The 27,357-nt window shown below is 44.7% G+C and overlaps 1 protein-coding gene across 5 annotated transcripts in view; it reads left to right on the forward strand.

The window, feature by feature from the left end:
- Positions 1-27,357, forward strand: part of TJP2 (tight junction protein 2) — a 107,294-nt gene that overhangs the window by 41,332 nt on the left and 38,605 nt on the right. The window lies entirely within an intron of this gene.

Consider the following 27,357-nt stretch of genomic DNA (forward strand, 5'->3'; position numbering starts at 1 on the left):
CGGAGAGTCTAGGGCAGGGGTGGGCAAACTTTTTGACTCGAGGGCCACAATGGGTTCTTAAACTGGACCCGAGGGCCGGAACAAAAGCATGGATGGAGTGTTTGTGTGAACTAATATAAATTCAAAGTAAACATCATTACATAAAAGGGTACGATCTTTGTTTAGTTTTATTCATTTCAAACGGGCCGGATCCGGCCCGCGGGCCGTAGTTTGCCCACGGCTGGTCTAGGGACTGGCATATTGAAAAATTACCTAAGAGTTTGATTAAGCATTTTCTCTGCCTCGTTTGCTGTCCCCCAAACTGTGTTTTCCAAAGTGTGCTTTACAAACAGACTTTCTTGCTGAGAGGGGCATACCCTGTCTTTCCATTACTATGCATGAATATTGTGCTTGAAGAATAAAAAAACATAAAGCCAGCTACCTAACTAACTTATTTAATGGATTAGGTTACTTAGAATGAGGCAAAAATAAGTGTTAAGTAACAGTTCAGTTTAAGAAAAACAGTAAATTATCAGGATGAGTGGTATGAGACTAAGTCAGAAATCATGAAGATAGTCCTTCAAATCTAAGACGTGGGAAATATGGTGACGTTTATGGAGAGCTAGGTATACCTTGACGTCACCTTCAGGAAAGTTGGGCACAGAATGGCCCAGAAAAGCCAGGAAGGTTGAACTTAGCAGATTTTATGTGTTAACATGTGCATCTTGCTCTTCTTATCCACGGAGCTCTCTTACTGTTATTGAAGACTTTGTGAAGCTCTTTAATGGCTTGCCCAATTCTCCTTCCTTTCTCAGCGTCCTATAAGCCCTCGTGTGAGCAGTGTTTAAGGTTTGTCGGTATGGCGTTTACAGGGTAGAATGAAAAGGCCACTCCTGAGGGAAGTTACCCTATGATCCTTTGCCATCCATCAGTGCCCAAGAATGGAGAGAGCCAGTCTCAGGTGTAAATGCATTTAACTTGAAAAGCGTAGTTTCCATTGGTCTGTGAAGTAGGCTATAACAAGGATTGTCGTAGAGAATCCTTGACCTAGAGCAGTGGTTGGTTCTCAACCTTCTGGCCCTTTAAATACAGTTCCTCATGTTGTGACCCAACCATAAAATTATTTTCGTTGCTACTTCATAACTGTCATGTTGCTGCTGTTATGAATCGTAATGTAAATATCTGATATGCAGGATGGTCTTAGGCGACCCCTGTGAAAGGGTCGTTTGACCGCCAAAGGGGTCGTAACCCACAGGTTGAGAACCGCTGACCTAGAGAAATGAGAGATGTGAAGCTCACGTAGGTAAATAAAACCAGGATAGAAGAGGCTTTGTTTGGGTCACCAAAATCCCTGCTTGTGTTTGTTAACACACACCATTTTTGAAAAATCGTAAGCCTTCAGTTAGTAACTTGTACTTTAGTCATTTAAATCAGCACAGATATTTGTTTAGTGCCTCCGCCAGGGAGTTAAAGTTAAATCAGGTCTTTAACCTTAAAAAGATAACCAAACTTTCCTGCATCACTTGCACACCATTGTAAGTGGCAGACCATAGCAAGGTACATTTTTGTAATGTTTATTGTAACTTTCAGACTTAATACTTAGCCTAATTATGATATTCATGGGTTATAGTTTTAATTTATGTTTCTTTTCCCCCAACATTGTGTGTGTGGCGGGGGTGGGGGGGTGGGGGGGGCAGGGAGTGGTGAGATTTGGGGTTGCAGGAATGGTACTGGTGGAGAAAGCATATTCTTGGTAGATCTTCATGACTGAAATACATGTTTGTATTTTAGGAAGCTGGATAAACCAGAAAATTTCAAATTATACCATAAATCATGGCAAAGAATACAGATGTTCACTAAACTTTACCTATGTGCACATGTAATCATGGATTTAGAATTCATTAATATGGTGATTACTATTTCTATTGTGGACTTTAATCATTCATATGAAATATAAACATTATGTTTGCAAGAAAAAAATTGGCATCACCTTTTGAAACTTTAATTATAGTGTGCCTCATCTGATAGATACCCTGTGTAAGCATGGGGCTAAATATATACTGTAACTATTTATTAACAGTATGTGACAGTATTGTTAGTCAGAGTCAGAGGTGTTTGGAGGGAATGTATATAACACATTGTGGGAGAGAATTATTGGGATAGGTGTTGGTAAGTAACAGTTACTAAGCTGCAATGAATAGATAATGATTAAGAGCCAGTTATATCTTTGCCATTGTAGTAAAGAAAGCTTTGGTAGAGCTGAGAGAATACAGCAGGTACCTGAGTGGAAGGTGAGCAGGGGAAATAATGCTTTCTCGTCATCAGAAGGAATTAATGAAGTCTTCTACTACATGCAGCTTCTAGGACTTTTGTTCTTCCTAGGAGGAAATAAAGTTCCGCATTTAGCTGCCTGTTTTCATTCATTGAGAGCCATTTGTAATCACAGTCTGAAAGGAAGTGTTTCCTGTTCGAGGTTGTGGGGTGTCTTTTATGCTTATATAGCAGTGTGCTCCTGGGTGGAATGAACTTGATGATGGGGAGCAGGGGAATGTGTGCTGTGAGAAACCAGCAGCCCATTCCCAATCCTGGGAAGACTGTGGCCAAGTACATCTGGCAAAGCAGAATGAACTTACTTGAGGGAATTAATTTAGCAAAACTAGCCGTTTCTGGTTTTGAAAAGAGCAGTCCTTTAGAAGAAACTTCCTGGTGAGCTCATTCCTAGGAGCGCTTTCCTCCCTACCTTCTTCGCTCAGGCTGAGTCAGCCGCCTTCTCGCCTGTGATTGGTTAGTGTGCACATGCTAGTATTTATTAGAGCTCACTCACTTCCGTCAGCCGGGAACCCCTCCCTGGCCTGAGTCATCTTGCAAACCCCAGAAGACAGGGCACCAGGAACATGACTAAGTACCACATCGAACTGCCTTGATTTGGGGAGGGCTTGTTGCATACACTAGTGAGAGTTGAAGATGCATTGAGAAGTTAGAAGAGTGGATTCCTGGCACTTCTACAGTGAGGAGATGATAGCTCGTAAGGGAAAAAAGTGCAGAATTACGTACAGACCATTTTTGTGGGGGCGTATCAGCTCTGCCACTAATCAGCTGGGTGATTTCAGCAAGGCAAGCAGCCCTAGTTCTCCGTCTCTTCGTAGGGAAATGAGCTGTTACGGTTGATGGTCTCTGAAGTCTTTTCGGTGTTTAAGTTTCTGAGGGTTCTAAGTGTTTGGGTGTAAAGCCTGGAGAAAGAACATTCTAAATAATTTCTGTTAACTCTTGTCATCTTACAGTGTTTCCAGGCTCCGTAACAACTTTTGTGTTTATTTTCTTTGTCTTTTAAAAGAGGCCCGTGTGGCTCAGTTGGTTGGGTGTTGTTCTGTGTACTGAAACGTTGCTGGTTCCACTCCTGGATCAGGGCACATGCCCAGGTTGCAGGCTTGGTCCTTCATAGCTGGTGTGCAGGAGGTAGCCAATGGATGTTATGCTCTCACATTGGTATTTCTCTCCCCCCACCCCCCTTTCTCTTACTCTCTCTAAAAAAAAAAAAAAGGCAATAAACTGTTAAAAAACAAAATAAAATAAAATAAAAAGAGATCCAGTGGGTTCTCTCTGAAAGGCATTGGTCTCGAAGACAAACTGGGAACCTGAGTGGCTATAGTTGTTTAGCTCATGAAGTGATGGAAGGATCTATTATTCAGTTGCAGCTTAAATAATGTACCAGCCCGGTGCGTGCTGGATTCTTTTCCTTACTCTGCAGCCCAGGCAAGCAAACAAAACCATCATTTTCTCCTTCCTCTTCCCCTCCACCCTTCCCAGTAAAAGCAGCACACGGGGAGACTCCAGCACCCCCTCCTTTCCCATGGGCGTCTCCCCCAGGGCCCCCATTGCTGTGGCATGAAGGTGGACTGTAAGGCAGGTCTGCAGCTGGGAGGCCTCTCGGATGTGTTCTTAGCAGAGGCGCTGAAGATGAGCCTACTGGGTACTCTTGTGAGACCTCCCTGCTCACTAGCGTAAACTCTCTCTGTCCTCTGAGTCTCAGCGTCCCTTCAGGCACCCCTGAGTTTTTCTGCCTCCGTTGGGCCGGCCTGTTTAGTGTCTGGGTGAGTTTTAAGAGGGGAGAGGGATTTGTGGCATCTTAGACACCCATTGACATTTTCCAGAAATGGAACTGGAAGCATTTGTGCTTTTCCATCTGGTGTTATTGTTAGAGACTAAAAACAGGCCAGTGGTGACACATGGCAATGAAGAGGCTCTGAGTTCATTTGGATTATCAGTGGCCTTCTTTCTCGCAGTACCTAAATTCGGATTTTAATCAAAGGTCCGGGAGAAATTTTTAGTCTACTGATAACTGCTTAGGTGCACAGTGTGCAGATGCCTTTACTCAAGAGGCAGGAAGAGGCAGGAAAGGTTGACTCAATTTACCGAAGAACTGAGGTTAAAAATATTGGTTTGAAACTGGGGAAAAAATCTCCCATGGAAACAGTGGTGTCCAGAGTCTGTTCTCCCGAGCCTGCTCACTCACCCTGAAGCTTCTTCTACATTATTATTTTTATGGTGTTTCCTTGAAGCATAATTTTCATACAGTAAAATGCACAAATCTCAAGTGGAGAGCTTGGTAAATTTTTTTTTTATTATTATTGTGGTAAAATACACGTAACATGAAATCAGCCATTTTAAAGTCTACAGTTTAGTGGCATTTAATTCAGTTATATGTTGTGCAGCCACTAGTTCCAGAGCTGGATGAGTCTATACATGAGTGCATTCACCTGTGTGGTTACCACCTAGATCAAAAATAAGAACTTTCCATCCCCCTAGAAGGTTCTCCGGCCACTTTTCCGACTGTTTAGCACCTCACCTGCAAGGAATAGTTTTGCTTGGCCTTGATCCATGGACATGAAATCAAGATTTTGTGTGTGGCTTCTTTTGCTCACATGATCTTTGTGAGATTCCTCTGTGTTGTAAGGTGGTTCCACAGTTCTGTTTTATTGCTGAATAGCATTCCACTGGTAGGAATGTATTGTAGTCTGTTTAGGCATTCTTTTGTTGGTAGGTATTGGGATTTATTGCCAGCTTTTTTTTCCCCCCTATTATGAATAAAGCTGCTATGAACATCACCTACACCTTGTTTTGTGGACTTACTAGTAAGCACATAGTTCCCTTGTGTAAATTCCTAGGAGTAGAATTGCTAGGTCATGTCTTGGGGATATGTTTAACTTTCATCCTGTAATTTCTTTTTTAAATGTGTTTTTTTATTGGTTTTAGAGAGAGAGGGGAAGGGAGAGGGAGATAGAAACATCAATGATGAGAGAGAATCATTGATCAGCTGCCTCCTGCACATCCCCTGGGGATCTGGCCTGCACTCCAGGCATGTGCCCTGACCTGGAATTGAACTGTGACCTCCTGGTTTATAGGTCGATGCTCAACCACTGAGTCATATCGGCTACTCTGTGATTCTTGAGAGTTTTTTTTATGAGTTTGCTTGAGAAATTATAATTTGCAAGACTACAAATTAATGCAGAAACTGAAAGGTGACTTAATTCTAAGACCTGCTGCTTTGATGTATAACTTAATGAAACTGAATGAGTGTTTTCTTTTTTAAGTCAGTCTGACTCGTTAGCTTCTAATAGAGTAAGTAAAAGGTGATCTATAAGTCTGGTTTATAGATGGGCTAAAGAGGATATTCTCTCTCCCCCCCCCCCCCCCCATCTTTAAGTTTATCTTTTGACAAGTGAAATGGAGATTATTTTGTGCTGACGGCATCTTCCAAAACATGGGCAACAGTGGCTGTCCTCTTTCTAGCTTATATTATGAAATATGAGCTATAATGTATTGCTCTTTTATTTTTATTAAATTTATTGGGGTGACATTGGTTACTTAATGTATTGCTCTTGAGACATTTAAAAATCTTGAATCAGTTTTGGCAAAGTCCTCCCTATAACGATGGCACACGTGGAAAGAACTGAGTTTGTCTAATGTCTGAATCTTCTCTCATTCGCATAATCTTCCGTATAACTCTGACCGATGTTACCTCTTTGAGGACCTTACTGTTATTGTTTTGAAAAGGTGGTTAGCTAGAAACAGAGGGACCGAGTGATTTATCGATTAATGTTTTATTTTAGGCTTATATCTGTAGTGTTATTTCTGAAGGCTCCTTGCAGAGAAATTTAAAGCAATAAGGAAAGCAAGGAGGATTTGAAGTTCCCAGATAAGCATGATTGGTAACTTCGTTTTAGCCACTGGTTTCGCAGGCCTGGCTCCTTTGCAAAAGCTTCCTTAAATTTGAATGTGCTAGAAATACATTGACAGAATCCCCCGTTTCATCTCTTCTTCGCCAGACTTACCCAGTCGGCCAGGGCTGACAATGGGTGTCCAAACAGTTCACAGTGGCTGATACAATGGACAAAGGGCTTCACTGTTTGGAGAGTGGAAAGAGGAGCTGAAGGGGAGCTTCTTACGGACATTGACCTAATTCACTCCTTCGACAGAAATGACTGGTTTTAAATATATATGTCTGCCCTGTCTACCAGTGTTACAGCTGGCGGTGTCACAGCCTGGAGAGGAAACCCGTGGTGCTGCTGCTTTGTGTATTTTTTGTGAAGTACGGCCTTTATTTCTATGTGATAATATCCTTAAACAATTTTTTAAAAAGCCTAAGTAAAGTTCTGCCATGAACTGATATTCCACCAAAGGTGGGGGATTGAGAAAAGCAGCAGAAACTGCATTACCACCCATCTGGGTCCCAGAAAACCTCCTCGCCGGTGGGAATGGGTTAGTCACCCACTTTACTTTCTTCTTCTTTTTTTTTTTTTAATATGTTTTATTGATTTTTTACAGAGAGGAAGGGAGAGCGATAGAGAGTTAGAAACATTGATGAGAGAGAAACATCCATCAGCTGCCTCCTGCACACTCCCTATTGGGGATGTGCCCGAAACCTATAACAGTGCCTTTGACCAGAATCGAACCTGGGACCCTTGAGTCTGCAGGCTGACGCTCTGTCCACTGAGCCAAACCGGTCGGGGCAGTCACCCACTTTTCAAAGATGAAATTCTTTGTGGGCCTTTCCTCTGTGAAATGTGGGGAACCCGAACTGGGTTAAAAATAAAAATTAGTTGAGCCACTGCTAAATATCGAAGTTCCGTGTTTGTGATTTACTTTGTCCGGAATACACATCGGCGATGCCTTTGGTATTTCTGACCACGGATATCTGCAGCCGGCAGGCACTGCGGAGACGGCCTCTCCCCTATTAATAGAAGAGGCGCAAAGGGGAATGCCCATGTCACGGTGGGGGAAGAGCTCATTGGGCTTAGTAAGCTCCAGCCAACAATTGCATTGTTGTTCTGAGTTGTTGAGTGTGATTAGATGATTAAATATAAATGTTGACCTGATTGGATTCTGTCCCAGCAATGAACTGTCCTGAAAAAACAGCAGTAGCATATCATTCCACCAGACTTGTTCTTTGGGCTTTATATGTGGGATAATGATTTATGCAGTGAAGTGTCATAAAAACTGGGGCATGTGGTGTATCTCAGCCTCTCGTTTGTTCCCGCTTGGGTGTATTGGCTCGATGTGTCGCCTGCTACATGGACAGTCCATTATCTTCATGGGAAGCAACATCAGCTTTAAAAAATATATATATTTTTTTATTGATTTTGGAGAAGAAGGGAGAGGGAGAGAGAGATAGAAACTTCAATGATGAGACAGAATCAATGATCGTTTGCCTCCTGCACATCCCCTACTGGGAATCAAGCCTACAACCCAGGCATGTGACCTTGACCGGAATTGAACCTGGGACCCTTCAGTCCACAGGCCGACGCTCTATCTACTGAGCCAGACCAGCTAGGGCCAACATAAGCTTTTTGGTTGGGATGAATTGCATCAAAACGAATGCTTGGAGACACCGAGCTCTGCAAAATGTCCCCAGTAAGACATAAACTTCCCTGCATGTGTCCGTCCTTTCGGAAGAGCGGTGTGTTTTGGGTGAGGCCTGGGTCCTCCCTGGAGTGGGGAGGGGGCTCAGTTTCACACGGAGGGCAGCTCTGGCTCTTTGCATTCTTAGCCGAGAATGGCTGCTCAGTAAATGAAGGAAGGAGAAAGGAGAAGGCGGGCCCCAAAGGACTGAAATGTGGGCGGCATGGGTGTGCATTCTCTCCCCTTCCTCCCTAGATTCTCTACCTCCCAAGAAAGCACTTGGCAGGCGGCTTGGAGACTATGGGAACCTGAAAAACTTTGCACTATTGGACCGACAAGTTGAAAATGTGCATTGATGGAGCTTGTAAAGCAGCTCTGGGCTGTGCGCTTGTTTTCTATAAATGTTATGGGTGTGTCAGGGCAGGCTCCCTCCAGCTGACTCCTGAGGTTTGTGTGAAATGCCCGCTCATGAGGGAGCCCAGGGCACAGGCAGATGCAGCTGATTTTGCTCTGTGCCCTGAGACGTCACGTTTCTCTTGTGAAGCGAGGGAAGGAAGCCCTGCAGTTGATGTCCTGTTAGACCCTTGGTACAGGTCTCGTTGAATAGTCCCAATCAATTGGGGGCAGGTGTTAAAACTCACTTTTATAGGGGAAGACACTGAGCTCAGAAATGTTAACCTGCCCGAGGTCACACAGCTCCTGTGACCGGGAGGGAATCTGAGCCTGGGTCCATGGGACTCATTTGAAACCTGCAGGTTTTTGCAGTTGTGCCAGCCTCTGCTTTTCAGAATCAGATACGCAAAGAAATAGGGGGAGACGCAACAGACAGCATCCTTCTGTTGATTGTTAGAAGTTTAAATGTTATCATCGAATGTGTAGAGGACCCTCTCCCCTCTGCCTGCCCGGGAATCACAAGTGACAATAATATGCCAATGTTAAGAGATTGATTGATACCTTCTTCAGTGACCTCTGTGTGTCCACCACTGTGTGAGGCCCCAAAGACCCTATCAGATGAGCAAGACACAGCCTCATGGCTGTAGATTACATAGACAACTAGTTAAAAATCACAGTTTTATTACAGAAATATTAAGAATATGTCTTGTCAAGTGAAAGTCTACTTTTTTCAAGTTCACAGTCTCCAGTTAGAAATGACTGTGTCATTCCATCCACTCTCCCCACAAAAAGCAGTGGTTACATGAATGGCTACAGAGCACATGGGTAGTGGAATCAGAAAGAGCATCTTAGATATGCTGTGTTTGGGAACTTGCCTGTTAAAGGTCAGAATTCCACCACAAGTTCCCTGAGGGTCAAAGTACATCTTTTAAAATATGAAATACCTCCAAAGAGGTTTAGGCTACCAGACACTCACTTTAGTGTGACATAGGACAGTCAGATTATTCTGATATGTATCCGACACCGTGTGCATGGATAGAGTAGGAACTTTAAAATATGTTTTTATTGATTTTTTTAGAGAGGGAGGAAGGGAGAGGGATAGAAACGAAGATGAGAGAGAAACATCATTGATCAATTGGCTGCCTCCTGCATGTTCCCAACTGGGGACTGAGCCCTGCAATGGAGGCACATGCCCTGACCAGGAATCAAAACGATGCTCAACCACTGAGCCACACCGGCCGGGCAAGTGAGGCTTTTGAATGGGGATACAAGTGAGGGGGAATTTTGGAGCTGGAACATTTTGATGATGGACCAAGCCATTATGGAGTGCCAGGTGTTTGCCTTTGGATGGGTGGGGTAGGAGAACATCGAAAACCAGAGCAACCAAGGGGTAGAAAGAGCAAGGAAATCTCAAGAAATCTCTAGAAGTTATTTCTTTCCTGTTCCTTCCTGCTATTAAGGGTGCTTTTGTCTCTTCCTCACCTACTCCTGCACGGCTTTCTCCCCCAGGACCCAGCTGGATGAGTTAGATGTGCTCCCACAGACAGTGTGATAAGGCTGACACTGTATGACATGCCAAGATGGTTGTATGCTCAGCCAGGACAAATGCAGGATATATAATTTTGATCAGATTGAGTCAGACTTCATGGTGGGTAGTGGAAACTTACAGTCTTGCTCTTTACCAAGTTTCTTCTAACACAGGGCTTGCCTGGGGCCATGGGGCCGCATCCTTGTGGTCTTTCTGTGAGGTGCCCAGATAGCATCCCCACCCGAGATCAGGAGCCAAGGTTTTCCCTTCTCTGTGTCCATCACATTTCTTTGCAGAGTCTTCTTATTTTTATTTTTTTTTATTGATTTTTTGCAGAGAGGAAGGGAGCGAGATAGAGAATTAGAAACATCGATCAGCTGCCTCCTGCATATCTCCTACTGGGGATATGCCCGCAACCAAGGTACATGCCCTTGACCGGAATCGAACCCAGGACCTTTCAGTCCACAGGCCGACGCTCTATCCACTGAGCCAAACCGGTTTCGGCTCTTTGCAGAGTCTTGCCCAGTGCTTGTGTTGATAATACTCACACATGTAGTTAATCATCTACTTTGAGGAAAATCTGAAGCAAGATTTTGATCTTCGGCCAGCTTCCCCCTCAGAACGTGATTGGAAATGGTGGACAAGTTCAGATTTTAGGTTAGGTAAAAATATCACCAGGGAATTCCCATTGTTACCAAAACCAAGGGTAGTGCCCTTTGAATTGACCTGACTTTTGGATTATGTCCCCGCTAAGAACCCACTCATTATTAATTTAAAAAGCAAAAGAAATACACAGGCAAACAAAACAGGATTCTCCCCAAACAGGGACCGGCTGCTCAGGACAGTCCTAGGCTTGTTGAAGGTACAAGTGAGGAAGGAAAGCAAAGATCAGAGAGTGTGTGCACCTCCCTCAGCACCAATGTGAGCACCTTGCAGGAAAGGACCAGGTCTGGGTGAACAGACACCTGCACATTAGTCACCTGTCACTGAATTTTGCATAAGTTGAAACTAGGGATTGGCAACTACAGCCGGCTGCCTGTTTGGTTCGTCTTGTTTGTTTTTTTGCCCACTAACTAAGCATTGTTCTTACATTTTATTTATTTATTTTTTTTTAAAAAAATATATTTTATTGATTTTTCACAGAGAGGAAGGGAGAGGGACAGAGAGTCAGAAGCATCGGTGAGAAACATCGATCAGCTGCCTCCTGCACACTCCCCACCGGGGATGTGCCCGCAACCAAGGCACATGCCCTTGACCGGAATCGAACCTGGGACCCCTGAGTCCGCAGGCTGACGCTCCTCCACTGAGCCAAACAGGTCAGGGCTGTTCTTACATTTTAAATGGTAATGTCAGTGTCGGTATAATGCTAAAATATATCAACTATGTGGCCCTTTAAGGAAATGTTGGCTGGCCCCTGGTTCAAAACTCCTAGAATTTCTCACATATGCTTTTGACATCATAGAATAGTCATGTCAGGATGCTGACCTGCGAAAGATTCTGGCTTCACGAGGATGCTCTTGTCCGAAGGCCCTCTTGGCTATGGTATAGCGAGAGGGAGAAGGGGTTGGATGGGCGTGCCAAAGGCTGGTTTGCTTCTGGTGTCAGTTGAGGCAGGTCACAGACTGATAACTGGGGCCAATTGGGAAGTGCTGAGTATAGACTTCTTCCATCAGTAACATCAGTGAAAATGTGGAGGAAGTATGCTTCAAAGTGCATTTTGTTTTTAGGATTTGTTAGAGAGAGAAACATCTGTGTGAGAGTGAAGCATTGATTGGCTGCCTCCTGCACGCCCCCTACTGGGGGTTGAGCACACAACCCAGGCATGACTGGGAGTTGAACTGGCGACCTTTCAGTGCACAGGATGCCGCCCAATCAGCTGAGCAGGTGGACACCCTGGATGGCGCAGTTTGTTCCCTTGGTCCTTTGGCTTCATCTGGTGTGCGCGCCCATTTATCAGAATGCCTAGGAAATCTTTGTTACATGCCCTGATAGCGGTTTCCTGTCCACCCTTAAGTAATGTGCCGCAAAGCTGTCTTTGGAACCTGCCTTAGAAATGATAGTTCCTCAGTCTTTTCTCACAGTAGGAGATCTTGGCTGTGCCTAAGCCGGGGCTGGGCAGCATGCCTCAGCTGCACATGGACCCCGTGCCAGGTCTGCCTTACCTCCTCCCCAGCTCCTGTATCCTGCCGGGGCTGCCCACCTAGCTTACATTTCTTCCCTGCTTCCTAGTAAGATGAGCAATTTGGACTCAAATTGCTAAAAATACAAATCCACTGATCCTACCTCAGACTTCCCCCCACCCGCCCCTTCTATATTTGCTTGCTGGCCCCTTGATTTATGCCTGGGAAGGCAGGACCATGTGCATTATCCTCACTGTTTGAGTCTCCAGGGCTCCTTACAAAGCCTGGTATGAAAGAGGTGCTTAATAAATATTTATTGAATGAACTGATGGATGGATTCCACTTTCCACGTGAAACTTTAACTCCTGTAACTTTTTCTGGAAAATGATGTTCTTCCGCACCTATAATTAGATCCAGAGATCAACAGTTGGAAAGTGTTATTCCTCTGACTATCCCACAGTGCCCAGAGCAGGGTCAGAAACACTGTAGGGTGTTGATTGACTGTAATATGCTTTTGTGTTTCCATTTAATGTTAAGAAACGACAACGAAAAGTATAATTGTGCCGAAACCGGTTTGGCTCAGTGGATAGAGCGTCGGCCTGCGGACTGAAAGGTCCCAGGTTCGATTCCGGTCAAGGGCATGTACCTGGGTTGCGGGCATATCCCCAGTAGGAAATGTGCAGGAGGCAGCTGATCGATGTTTCTCTCTCATCGATGTTTCTAACTATCTCTCTCCCTTCCTCTCTGTAAAAGATCAATAAAATATATTTAAAAAAAATAATAAAAAAAAGTATAATTGTTCCCTTTTAGTCATCGCCACCCCCTTCACTATTTGCACATTTACTTGGCCTCTTATAAAAGCTATAATGGCGGGATTTTATTGTGATTATTAAAGTTTGAAGGGAAACAGTCTCTCTCCTTTTATTATTGCGCCACCTAGTGGATTATGTCTATTTACTATGCAGTGGCCTTTGCTGATTTCCTGGTAATTATAGTATATTCAAAAAAAGGAGAAATGCTGGGAACTTTTTTTATGCTTTAAGACTGTATACAGTTTCTTCCCACAGTTTATGTCACTAGGCAGAAATGGATTTATTTTTTTTGAGATGAGCTCAACATTGTTTAATTTAGGATTTAGTAAAGAAGTTGCCCCGTATCTGAAATGTCCCATGTTACCGACAAAGGAAAACAGTGAGTTGGGAGAAGGGTGTGTCCTACACATTTTTGTCATGGACTGTCAGTTTTAACTCAGTTTCTGTATTAATGGTAAACAAGATACTAGATCTAAGAATGAGTAGTTTATTTCTAAGTTTGGAAACAGGGCTGTTTCAAACATCTGAACTTCTCTTTCCTTTAAATTTTGTCATAAAAAAAATTTAGAAGCCTAACTATTTTCGTATAATGTGCTTTTCAGTTTCATCTACTCTGTTTTATTATTACGTCAAAGTCATTAGCAAAGTTTGTAGATTTGCATTTTCATTATTTTTAATAGCTTGTCATGTGGGAGGGAGGTGGATGCAGGAAACTCCACCTTTCTTTCCCCTTCCTGCCTCTGGTCTTCGTTGCCCCTCCTCTCTTAATGGTGTTGTGGACTAGTTCCACCGAGAATTCTTTTGTTTTTCTCCCTCAATTTCCATGAGATGCAGTGGACACGTTCCATTATCAAGTTTATGATGCTTTAAATATGCAACAAATACTTATGCAGTTGAAGCCATAAATTGTAAACTCTTCAATCGCGTCTATAGATGAATAGTTTAATATAAAATGTCATTTACTGAGAGCTGTTTACATTCATGTTTTCAAACTGTCATTTGCTCAATGTTATCAACCACAAAGAGTTCACAGTCTCCCTCCCATGCACTCCCCCCCCCATCTTTCTTTAAAAAAAATTTTCTTTTATTGATTTCAGAGAGGAAGGGAGAGGGAGATAGAAACATCAGTGATGAGAGAGAATCATTGATAGGCTGCCTCCTGCACGGCCCCTACTGGGGATCGAGCCTGCAACCCAGGCATGTGCCCTTGACCATAATCGAACCTGGGACCCTTCAGTCCTCAGGCCAATGCTCTAGCCATTATGCCAAACCAGCTAGGGCACACACACAATCTTTTCTTGCTGAAAAAATTTTTTTTTAAAGATTACCAAAATGATCCCTGAAGTATGGAAACAAATACTGTTTCTATAAATAAATAGTGTTTTTCTTTTTCCTTCTCAAAGTGGCATTTGAAAAAGATGGCATTTTACTCACCTTGACACAGAACTGTTTATTGCTAGAACTTTTTTTTTAAATGTTTTTATTAATTTTTAGAGAGAAAGGAAGGGAGAAGGGATAGAGAGATAGAAACATGGATGAGAGAGAAATATCATCGATTGGCTGCCTCCTGCACGCCCCCCCCCCCCCCACTGGGCACCGAGCTCATAACCTGGGCATGTGCCCCAACCAGGAATTGAACAGGTGACCTCTTGGTCCCTGGGTTGACGCTCCACCACTGAGTGACACAGGCTGGGCTAGAACTTCCTTTTAAAAGTAGTGGGGTCAATACATTTGGTTAATCCACATATACACTACACACTAGGGGTGGGATGCCCCATGTACAACAATGTTTGCCTTAGTATTAATTATAGCAGCAAAAAATTGGAAACTGTTGAAAAATTGCTAGGGATATGGTGCATGTCAAGTTTACTACATGTGGCTGTTTACAAGTTTAGTTTAAATTAAGTTAAGCCTTTGGTTCCTTCATTGCAGTAGCCACATTTCAAGTGCTCAGTAGCCAACTTATTGGACCCACAGCTGCAGAACGTTGCCTCCCGGAGCAGAGTTCTGCTGCAGAGCTGCAGGACCAGGGCCTCTCCCGCTTTAACGTGCATGTTAATCCCACGGGGGCTCCGTAAAGTGCACCTTCTTACCCGCAGATCCGAGGCAGGACTTGAGATTGTGCTGTTCTGACACACTCCCAGGTGCTGGCAATACAGTTTCTAAAGGTGAGGGTCTTCATGGTCCTGCCTTTATTCCCCAATTCTGAGAGGAAAGGCATGGCGTTGAGGCTCCGGATGCTGCGGGTGGGCGTGCTGGCTCTCAGGGGCTGGCACAGGCACACTGATGAGTGCCGGAGCATTGTGCCTTGGGTCTGGGAGGGACAGTTTACCTTGGGTGTCTCATACAGGGCCAACCCTGCCGTAGGACTTACCCGCGGACTCTAATCATTGTTTTCCTAGCCTGCCTTTTGCCAGTTAATAATTTTCTCTATCTTGGTGCCTGTCATGGGGTGGTGGTTTGTATGTTTGTTTTTTTAACTGAAGCTATGTTTTAATGTTTCGCAGGCTTAGTCAGGTGGAAAATCATAAAGCAGACAGGGATGTATCTCTGTTGGCAAATTAGAACCTTCCTTTTGGCCTTATTAATGGCTTTGTAATTACAAATAAGAAAGGTCTGTTTAAATGATAATTATACCGTACTGGTTAGTGTACCAGAACTGTGAACAGAGGCCTTAAATATAATGTAGTTATCTGCTGATGTTTCTTTGCCTCATAGCTTGTTAAAATTGGACTCATGCAGGGCAGGTCTGGGTTCAGATTGTGACCAGCCACCTAGTGGCTTTGGGGCCAAGTGCAAGTTTCTTAATATCTCAGGACACACACACACACACACACACACACACACACACACACACACACATATATATATATATACTAGAGGCTTGGTGCACGGGATTTGTGCACTGGTGGGGGGTGTGGCCTGTAGGGATAGGTCCACTATGGGAGCGCCACTCATCCAGGTCAGGCGAGGGTCTGTGGACGGGCGCTTTGAGTGGCTGCTCCCTGGTCTGGCATCTTCCGTGGAGCACTCGCCTCTCCAGGGGCCCAGGGACAATAGCACTGAGAGGTGGTGGAGTAGGTCTTAGTCCAGTGGCATCCAGAACCCACCTCCCAGCCCCGGTCTGGGGTCAGCTCTGTGAGCCCAGCCGTGGCGCTGCTGTGTGGCCTGTGGGCATCCGGAGGAGGCGGCAGAGAGCAAGAAGAAGGAGCCCTGGGCTCCTGCGTTGAGCATCTGCCCCCTGGTGGTCAGTGCACATCATAGCGACTGGTCCACCAGTCGTTCTGGTCGTTGGCGCTGGTCGATCGCTGGGCTTTTATTATGTAGGATAGGATAATGTATAATGACATGTATCCCATACATATGTGTGTGTATTTTAAATTAAGACTTTATTTTTTCTAGAGCAGTTTAGGGTTGGCAGCAAAATTGAGGGAAGAGTACAGAGATTTCCCATATCCTCCCTGCCCCACCCACGCACAGCCTCCCCCATTATTAACATCCCACACCAGAATGGTACATTTCTTACAGCTGATGAACCTACACTGACACGTCATTATCACCGAAAGCCCATCGTTTACCTTATAGTTCACGCTTGGTCTTGTATGTGGGTTTGGGCAAATGTATAATGACATGCATCCCATCGTTATGGCATCATACAGAGTATTTTCACTGCCCTAAAAATCTTTTGTGCCCCGCCTACTTAGCTCTCCCTCCCTTTAACCTCCTAACCTCTGGCAACCACTGATCTCTTTATTGTCTTCTAGTTTTGCTTTTTTCAGATGTTACAGAGTTGGAATCGTACAGGATGCAGCTTTTTCTGATGGGCTCCTTTCACTTGATCATGTGCATTTCAATGTTCTCCACGTCTTTGCATGGCTTGATAGCTTGTTTCTTTCCAGCTCTGAATAATGTTCCATTGTCTGGATGTACTACCGTTTATCCATCCACCTACCGGAAGGTGTCTTGGTTGCTTCCAGGTTTTGGCAATTCTGAATAAAGCTGCTCTCAACATCCGTGCGCAGGTTTCTGTGTGGACATGAACTTTCGTTCCCTTTGGGTGAATACCAAGGAGCACAATTGCTGGGTTCTGTGGTGAGGTTTAGTTTTGTAAGAACCCATCCGACTGCTTTCCAAAGTGGCTGTACCGTTTTCCATGCCCGCCAGCCATGAATGAGAGTTCCTTTTGCTCCACACCCTCACCAGCCTTTGTTGTCAGGGTTCCAGGCTGTGGCCAGCGGTAGCTAACTCACAGGATTATCCCGTGAGCAGTTGTATAGGGTCCTTGGTATGGTGCTCTGCTGCGTGTTAATGACTTCCTGTCTTTGCAGCTCTCATAACCATCTTATCTCTTGTTCTTTTACCACTACCACGCTGGAGAGTAAGTTATTTTGACGTCTGTCCATGCTGAGAATGTGTGCTAAACAGTTGACTGCCCAGGCACACTGAGTACTTGCAGTGTCTTGAATGCACCCTGAAGGTTATTCCTCCTGGCTGTGACCATGCTGTTCCCTCTTTCTAGAAGCTCCACCCACCCAACACGTCAGTCACCCTCCAGCACTGAGCTCCCGTAGAGCCCTCAGTGGGAGGGTGGGCCTTCCCTGGGGCTGGTGCACATCCCCCTCCACCCACCCCTCCCATCCCCAGTGAGTAACTTCCACCCATGCCATCGATTTCAGTTTCCATCCTTGCCGGTACCCATCACCCACCTTCCTCCAGCCCCTCATGGCCCTTTTTCTTCCATGAACATAATAACCTTGTTTCTCCTCAGGGTTTTTGTGTTTGCTGTTCCCTCTCTCCAGAGGTCTGTCCAGAGTTTCTTATCATTAGTTCTTTCCAACGTCACATCTCATGGCCCTTACCGCTACCTGAGATTATAATATGTTCACTTGTCTATTGTCTGTTTCCTCCTTTAAACTCCTCCCTGTGAGGGAAGGATTTGGGCTTGCTATCCCCCCAGAATCTAGAACAGGGTCTGACACATCCCAGGGGTCCCGGGAATGTTGGTTGCATGAACGAGCCTCGTAAATTTATTTGTCCGCTGTTGTCTTTGTAGAGCTGTGCTTATGGTCCCACTTCCCCACGGGGCTGTGACTGCCTTGGGGTGGGATTCAGTGTTGCTTGTCTTTCAATCCACAGGGCCAGTGAATTGCTGCTCAGTAAATGTGCTTGAATATGTGAATATGGAAGTGAGGAATCTGTGAGACATAAATCCCTACATCCTTGAGATCTTCTCAAGGAGGCAGCTGTCCACCACAAAATGCCCATTTGAACAACTAACTGCTCGTCAGCACAGGCTGCGGGGTTTGGATGGCCTTTCTCTCTGGCCTTTTTCAGGGTCTTGGCCCTGTGTTGTTCTTTAGGCCCTGAGTGTTCTCTCTCTCTCCCCCAAACCTCCTCTCTCTCCCCCTCACCCCCTTTCTCTCAATTGAGTTCATTGTTCAGAACTCATCCCAATGTCCTTTGCTCATGGTGAACACCCTGCAGTCCCCACCCACTCTGACTACATCAGATGCTGGCTCTTGCCAAGCTTCCCGAGGGCTGTGCTGTACATGGATTGACCTTCATTTGATCCTCAGACCTTGCACGCTGCACTTGGTAAACATTTGTTGAATGACTACAGAATGAGTGGTAGCATATTTGCAACACCCATGTTCGTAGCAGCGTTCTTCACAGCAGTCAAGAGGCGAAAGTAACCCAAGTGTCTCCATCGGCAGATGATAGGTAAACAAAATGTGGTCTGTACATAACAATGGAATATTATTCCCCCCAGAAAGGAAGGAAATTCTGACAGATGTTACAAGGGTGAACCTTGACATTGTGCTAAGTGAAATAAGCCAGACACAGAAAGACACATATATTATGATCCCACTTACGTGAGGTACCCAGAGTAGTCCAATTCATAGAAATGGTTGCCAGGGGCTCCCAGGAGGGGGAAGCAGGGAGTTGTTTAACGGGAACAGAATTTCCGTTTTGTAAGATGAGAGTCCTGGAAATTGTGCAACAATGAGAAAGGACCTAATGCTACTGAGCTGCACGCTGAGGAATGGTTGTGATTTTATGTTGTGTTTTGTGGTGTGTGTGTGTGTGTGTGTGTGTGTTTTAAGCACAATTAAAAAAAAATAGTGCAGGAAGAAACTGTGACTTCTGGAAACCTGGAGCTCTTAAATTGTAGGATGCCTTTGACTTCTGGGCAGTATGCATGAATTTAAGGGGAAAGGTATTCATTTCCTCACCAGAGAAGCTCAAGTGATTTCCTGAGGACTGTCAGAGTGTAGGCATGAGCTGCCTTAAGCAAGCCCTCTTTTCCTCCACCTGGATTCTCTGCACCTGGCACCCAGGGCTGAGCGCGGGGTGCAGGGAGCCTGCCTACACCTGCACAGCTGGCGTGGAGTCCTAGGCAGCCTCAGTTTCCAAGATCCTCCTCCAGTAGGGTTCCTTTAGTGTGTGTGTGTGTGTGTGTGTTTTGTTGTTGTTAATCCTCACTTGAGGATATTTTTCCATTGATTTTCAGGGAGAGTGGAAGAGAGAGGGAAAGACAGAGAGAAACATTGATATGAGAGAAACACATCGATTGGTTGCCTCCTGCACCAGGGCCCAGGCCGGGGAGGACCCTGCAACCAAGGTAGTGCCCCTGACCGGAATCAAACCCTGGACCCTTTGGTCCGCAGGCTGACACTCTATCCATTGAGCCAAACTGGCTAGGGCAGTAGGGTTCCTTTGTACTCTCTGCGCTCTTCAGTGTAAGATTTGAAGCAAACTTTCATTAATTTCCCATCCTGTTCTTCTGTTCCAACACTTTTTAAGAACTTATTCTTGCCGTGGCCGATGTGGCTCAGTTAGTTGGGCATTGTCCTGTGCACCAAAAGGTCACTGGTTCCATTCCTGGTCAGGGCACATGCCCGGTTTGCAGGTTTGATCCCCAGTAGGGGGCATGCCGAAGGTAGCCTATTGATGTTTCACTCTTGCATCAATGTTTCTCTCTCTCCCTCTCCCTTCCTTTCTCCCTAAAAATATATATCGTATTTAAAAAACACACACTTAGTCTTGTAGAGTCCAAGGGAAGGACACTGGGTAGAGGTTGCCATTGGCCCTCTGAGGTGTGGGCGGTATGATCCCCATTTTATAAAGAAGGCGACGGATATCCACCCACGGCTCACAACAGATGGAGATTGCACCCCAGACTTGATGTCATTAACACTCGCATTCTTGCCTCTGTTCAGGTTATGTCCTCTAGGGTCCAAATTTATTCACATCTCTGCCTCAAACATCGGATGGCACACCGCTCATTGCAAACTGCCCGCGTGCACTGGCGTAACATACACGCAGTAGTGAGAATGGTCGCCGGTTCCCGGAGACCATGCTTCCAAAACCCCACACCTCGACCTCAAACCCCAGGCGCCCCTTAACATCTTTCCTCAATGTTCAGAGACCTAAAACGTGCTTTCCAGCACTGACTCCTCCCCCCTTCCCCCTGGGGAGTAAAGACAAAGAAAGAACAGATAGGAGGCCCTTTGTTTTTCTTCTGTCCTATTACATTGACAGGAAGGTTGGAGGGAAGAGGGAAGTGCTGAGTGAGCACTCTGTCCTTGGCTTGGCTCCGAGTTGTACCAACTCCCCAAGTCCTGTCTTCCTCTAGCCAGCAGACCTCATGATCTCCAAGGATGTGAAACGCCGAGCTTCATGCCTTTTAATTTCTGTGTAACATTAGCATTTCAGTTCACCTGAAATGTTCACAGCTTCTGCTTACACTGTGCGCGCGCATGTGTGCGTGTGTGCGTGTGTGTTTGTGTGTGTGTGTGTGTGTGTGTGTGTGTGTGTGTGTGGTGATTGTAGGAGGGTCAATATAAATAAATCTGCAAATATTCCTTTCTATAGCATTGCTCTCCAATGTCCTACTTACTTAATTTCTACCTAGATCCTGGAATCCCTTTGTATGTCTAGGAGGAATATTTACTCTGATTCTCTAGGTCCCTCGCATGGGCGAGAGGAGGAACGGAAAGCTGTGAAAGTGATGCACATCCAGGCTGCTTGCTTTCTCCCCCACAAGTGATGCTTTTCAGAGCGGTTGGCGTCCCTGCTGGATGGGTGTCACTGTGCGAGATGACCACAGGATTTGCTGGGGATGCGGGCCACTATTGTATCGGCCTGACGTAACCACGTGTGGGGATGGCAGTGGGTGCGCAGCCTGGAGTGTGGGCAGTGGCCTGGCCGGTCACTCCCCAAAGTGACCATGAAGACGGCTCAGGTCCTGCAGAGGATGTGGCTCCAGGCCGGTAGGAAGCTGGGGCTGTTGAAAGGCCATGTGAGTCTCTCTTTGCCAGCTCTCACCCCCTCTTCTTTCCCAACCTTTCCTTTCAGGAGGGGTTGGGCGGGGGGGGGGGGGGGGGGGGGCGGGCAGCAAAATCCCTCCCACGGGGCCCTTTCTCTGTGGGTTTATTCGTGCTGGCAGCTTTCCGTAACAAATTGGGAGATGCAGATGGTAGTCCGTGTGGGCTTTTTCATAATTTGCCTCATTTTTAGCGGACTTCTGTGAAACTCCTGGGATTTATGAATCAAAGGCTGCTGTTTCCCGGGGACTCTGGGAGCCGGTGGTGCTTCCTGGGGAAAATTCGTAGACGGCCTCGTGGAAGAGGTTGGTGTGTCGGAACGTCTTGTTGTTTTGGGAAGAGCTTTTTGCTTCCTTATTCTGCAGAAATCCATATTCTTATTCTATGCTTAGGCTTCTAAATGGGAAGAAAAAAAGGTTTTCTCATGTCCTTTTTTGTGTAGTTGGGACACATGTAGTACTGTAACATGTAGGAGTGTTTACTTTTGTGGCTTGGGATTTTTGCCGATTTTAATTCATCTTTACCTTGAGCTTTGGCCTCCATCACTGGGGAGCAGCAGTTTGGCTGTCGAGGAGGACACAGGGCACTGAAGACTTTGGGCATTTGCCTTTTGGTTGGGTTTTCACATGTTTCTATATTCTTTATATAAAATACAGGATGCTTCCTGTTTGGCCAAGATTTTTCCAAAGGAAAGAAACTTTATAACAACTGGAGGGTATTGTTAAAAGACAGATCAAATAACTATTTGTCTTTGTTTCTTTTTCTTCGTTTTTTCACGGAAATACCTTACGGCTAACACAAAGCTTTTCTATTTATGGTAGATAAAAATGAGCTCTCTTAACCTTCCATGTCCTGTAGAAATGATTCCTTCTAATATCGAGGGGCTTGTTATTCATACTACTTTCATGAAAAATGAAAATGACGAGAAAAAAGTGGGGACAAGCACACAGGTTCCGGGCCACTGGAATGTTGACTTGGGGTGAGAAGGAGGCTTGGGGTCTCCTGCACCTTGCAGCCCCCAGATCTAGGCCCATTCTCCACCTTTCATTCCCTGCCATGCCTTCATACGCCCTCTCACATTACTGCTTCTGCCTCCTGCCTTGCCCTTCCTTCAGTAGAAATGATCACCCTTTTTTCTGCCCTTTCACCTTGCAAAATCTGTACTGCATTAGAGAATATTTGTGTGCGTATATGCATAACCCATGGACACGGACATTAGGGTGGTGAAGGCCTGGGGTGGGGGGTAGGGTGAGCTAGAAGAGGTCAGTGGGGGGAAAAGGGGACGTATGTAATACTTTGAACAATAAAGATTAAAAAAAAAAAGAATATTTGTATAGGGGTCTCGGCCAGGAATCAGGTAGCCCGTGAGGTTGACTCATGTGCTCCCCCATTTTTTAACTCACGAAATAGTTGGTACACATAAAAGAATCCTATCTCTAAATCAAAAGCATAATTATAACACAAATCCCCGTGAGCTCAGCACGCGTGTCCATGACCCTTCCCCAAGGAGGGCACAGACCTTGGTGGCCTTCCCTATCTCACTGCGCCTCATTCCTCAGCCGTTTCATCCTGAATTTCATGTTTCTCATTCCCTTGCTTTTTCTTTATAGTTTTACCCTACACACATCCATACACAAAAATATCCCTAAAAGATTAGTTTCGTTGGCTTTTTCCCCCTCCATTGTGATAAAAAACGGCATAACCTAAAATTTATAGGCTTAGCCATATTCTTACAAGTCCAGGACAGTAGAGTTACGTATTTTCACATTGTTGGGAACAATGATCTCACACTCTACAAATTCTCCTAGGACGTTTCTCACTCAGTGGTACGTGTGAGATGCATGTGTTGTAGTATGTGAGGCTCTAGTGTGTCTTCGTTGCTGTATAACTTTGCATTTTAATAATAGGTCATGATTTTTATGTCCTGTCTGCTTTTGGTGGATATTTGGCTTGTTTCTAGGTGTTGGCTATGGAGGGCTTTGCTGCTAAGAATACCCTCTTGTGCACCCTTGTGCACACATTCACACATTTCACTGCGTCGTGGAATACGGAATATCTTTATCTCTGACACGTGTGCTCTTCCGATGGCCCTGCATGCACAGTGCCTAGTGCTGAGCAGCCGCCCGCGGGCATTCACGCGGACAGTCTGAGTATTGGTAGAGGTTCTCTGATCTACCCACAGCCCAGCACAGGGTGGGTAGGACCAAAGGCCCGGGGTTCCATTGGAAAGGCATGAGCTCGGCTCTCAGCTACGCCACTGCACGCTGGCAGCCTGCCCCCAGGGATGCATGCAGGGCTGGTGTTCTGAGGGATGTGTGTGATTATGGGGGGCGCTGTGTGCTTCTGAACAGGCAATCCTGTGTAGAGAAGAGGCAGGGAAGACACTCAGCGGTTTGCTTTTGGGGCACACCTTGGTGGTAAACTCAACATGGCCTTTGGCTGTTTTACTCACCAATGTGTCGCAAGTTCCGGAACCACCTGTTTGGTGTGTAGGGGGTGTTAATAAATATTTTCCAATGAGTGAGTGAGTGAGGGAATGAATGAAGGAAGGCTCTCAATCCACGAAGGGTTTCCTCTGAGACCTTTGCAAAAAGGTCACAGCTCTGTGGACTAAATAAATACATACACATGGTTCTTGTATATTTTTAATGCTCGAAGGAGGTATTAAAATTTATTTTTCTTCAATTACCTTACCTTTAAGATTTTAAAATTATCACTTAGTTTAGCAGAACATATATTCTTTTAATATTATGTTTCAGTAGTGAATGCGTTATGCCACAGTTTCTTAACCCGGAATAAGAAGAAGACCCTTGCAATTTGATGAGAGTCATATCTAAGTTGGTGAGGCCTTTAGGCACCTGGTAAGGTCTCATTGATTAAGAATTTGACTTAGTCCCATTGGTAGTGGTAGGGGATTAACCCGCTCTCTGGCAAATCAGATTTTTTTTTCATTTCTGCCACCTCCCCTTTACCCCACTAATCACTCCCTCCATCCAGTAAACCTGGGGCAAATCTAATTTAAATCACCCCTGCAGGCAGCACAGAAATCAAGACAGTATAATCTCATTATGGAAGAACAGTGAATTTCAAAATCCAGGCTTACTCTACTTGGGCAACATTAAAAAAAAACTATAGCAATTCATTTATTTGCCTAAACAATAAAAAATATGTAAATCTAAAACTTTGAAAAGGGAGTTTGTTGTTTTTGTTTTTAAAATAAAAATGTAGCCCTAACTGGTTTGGCTCAGTGGATAGAGCGCCAGCCTATGGACTGAAGGGCCCCAGGTTCGATTCAGGCCAAGGGCATGTACCTTGGTTGCGGGCACATCCCCAGTAGGGGGTTTGCAGGAGACAGCTGATTGATGTTTCTCTCTCATTGATGTTTCTAACTCTCTATCCCTCTCCCTTCCTCTCTGTAAAAAGTCAATACAATGTATTAAAAATGTATTCTAAAAGTAATGTGCTCATATAAAAATATTTTCTGCCATTCCACAGCTCTTGGGGGAAATTTGACATTTTTTGGTATTTATTCTTCTAGTCTTTTCCCTAGAAGCACATATATGAAAACAGGAATGGAAATATGGGTGTTTTGTGTCTTGATCCCCACAGTAGACATTTAAATATAGAGCTCTATGTATACATATATGTAACTACTCTCCTATTGTTGGATATTTTGTGATTATCTGTTTAAAAAATATAAGCAGATATAAGCAAATTTATATGTATGTTTTTGTGTGCTTGTGCAAATATTTCTGTAGAGTAAACTTGTAGAAGTGGCATTGATTGACCAAGGGATATGCAGATTTTACATTGTGGAACACACGGGTAATTTGCCTTCTGGAAGGTTTGTACTGATTTATATTCCCACTGCTTCCACCAACAGTGCACAGACCAGAAAATGAAAAATTCTCTTTAATTGAACACACAGTCGTCATGATGAAGAAACTTTTAAACACACTGATGGGAGTTAAATAATTCTTTTCAGTGCCCGGACATTTCACTGTGTCGGTTCATTTAACCGAAATACTCTCTTTTTGGACGCTCACCCCCATAGCATTGCTTAATCCTAGGGGTGATTGCCGTGGTATTGGTTAGTTTTTCCTGAGCCAAACCAGCTATGGCTAGTTTTTGTGTTTTTAAAAAATTCTTTTCTGCTCTGTTAATCAACAGGTATTGTTTTAAAGATCTTACAGTACTGACTTCAGGCTTCTATTACTGCTCTTTAGAAGTTGGCCTTCCTTCTAATTGTTGTTCTTTTAGTAGTAATCTCTCTGTCTAGCTGCTCTCAAGTCACTGTATCTTTTTCTGCCGTGATAGTTCCATGTGTTTTTCTTTTTTTATTGATTTTTAGAGAGAGGGAGAAACATTTATGTGAGAACGTAGCAATTGGCTACCTACTGCACGCCCCCTAGTGGACCAGGAATGGAACTGGCGACCTTTCAGTGCCTGGGCGGATGCTTAACCAATTGAGCCATACCAGTCAGGGCTTTTTTCTTTTTAAAAACTTGCCCACCTTGTCATGCACGGGGCTTCCTGAACCGGAAACATCCTCAATTCTGGAAGAGCCATGATCTCTTCTGGTTTTGCATCTCTCCTCCACTTATCACCTCCTTCAGAACATATAATTAGACGCACTGTGATCCTTTGTCACTCTTCTCTGTCCTGTTTCACTTTTCAAATGCTTTGTGCTGCATCCTGGTTATTTCTTCACGTCTGTCTCCCAATTCATTGATGAGTGTCTTCACCTGTGTGCAGTACTAGTATGTGGTTTAATCCATTGTTTATCTAATTTCAATCGCCACATTTTTTCATTTCTAAGAATTTTGCTTTTTCTTTTTCAGATCTGCTTTTAGTCATTCTTGATGGTCTCTTGTTGTTTTTTTCATTATACTTTCAGTATCCCCTTTTAATTTCCTGTGGTAAACATGGCACATATTTAACATACTTGTTTTTTGGTCTGTGACTGGTATGTCCAGTATTGACCACATTTGATTCTGCAGCTTTTGGTTTCTTTTAACTGTCAGTCACGCAGCTTGTCGGATGTGTGTGTTTAGATTGTGAACTCTTGTCCCTCAGCTGTGTAGCTCGGGCCTTCTTGGAAGCCTGTGCTTGAGTGAGTTCCTTGGAGAGAATTGGCATCTGCCTCTGGATACCTGGGTCCTTCCAGAGCAGAACCGCTTTGGGCCGGAGTGTGTGGGTCTTATGTGCTCACATCCATAATATGAATTTCAGTCCCAAACCTTTGTGAGTACAGTTCTGTTGATAGGAATTCTCCAGCGAGATATTTTTAGTTATTTCCATTCTACTCGGCACCAAGGATGAGATGTGTCCATGCATCTCCCTCTGCCTGGGTTTTCCCCGCCCCCTAATACATCTACTTTGATCTCATCTCCATCCTGTTTGGATCCTACAATTTATCTCTCTTCCCAGCAGCTCCTGTAATGCCTGTGTCAGGGCTGGCTTATCTCTCCAGCTTTGAGCTGTCTTGGCATTTGTAGCCTTTAAGGATTTCCCTTCAAGGCAGTCTGTACTAACACATTATTATTATTTTTTAAACGATGCCCACTATTTCCTGGTTTTTCTATACATCTATTTTGGAATATTGTTAGAACCGGAAGCCCCAGTGGTCTGAATATGCAGGCATTTTCATTTTTCACATCCAGCAATACTGATGGAAAAAAGGGATTTCACAAGTTACACAACTGAACACTTTTTGTGATAAGACCGTGGATTCCTTTAGATATAAAAATACAGGAAACTTGCCTAGGAGATTGCCTTTGATAGGAAAAGCAGAGACTGGTTAAAAAGAAAAGCAAGCCCTAACTGGTTTGGCTCAGTGGATAGAGCATCAGCCTGTGGACTGAAGGGTCCCAGGTTCGATTCCGGTCAAGGGAGTGCGTGTACCTTGGTTGTGGGCACATCCCCAGTAGGGGGTGTGCAGGAGGCAGCTGATCAATGTTTCTCTCGCATTGATGTTTCTAACTCTCTAGTCCTCTCTCTTCCTCTCTGTAAAAAAATCAATAAAAAAATATATTAAAAAAAAGAAGAAAAAAAAAGAAAAGCAAGCCCTGGCTGGTTTGGCTCAGTGGGTAGAGCGTCAGCCTGAAGACTGAAGGGTCCCAGGTTCGATTCCGGTCAAGGGCACATGCTCTGGTTGTGGGCTTGATCCCCAGTAGGGGGCGTGCAGGGGGCAGCCAATCAGTGATTCCCTCTCATCATTGATGTTTCTATCTCTCCCTTCCTATCTGAAATCAATAAAAATATATTTAAAAAAGAAAAGCAAAAGAATGAAAGATATC

This window comes from Myotis nattereri (genome assembly GCF_964212035.1).
Source record: "Myotis nattereri genome assembly, chromosome: 12".
Lineage (NCBI taxonomy): Eukaryota > Metazoa > Chordata > Mammalia > Chiroptera > Vespertilionidae > Myotis > Myotis nattereri.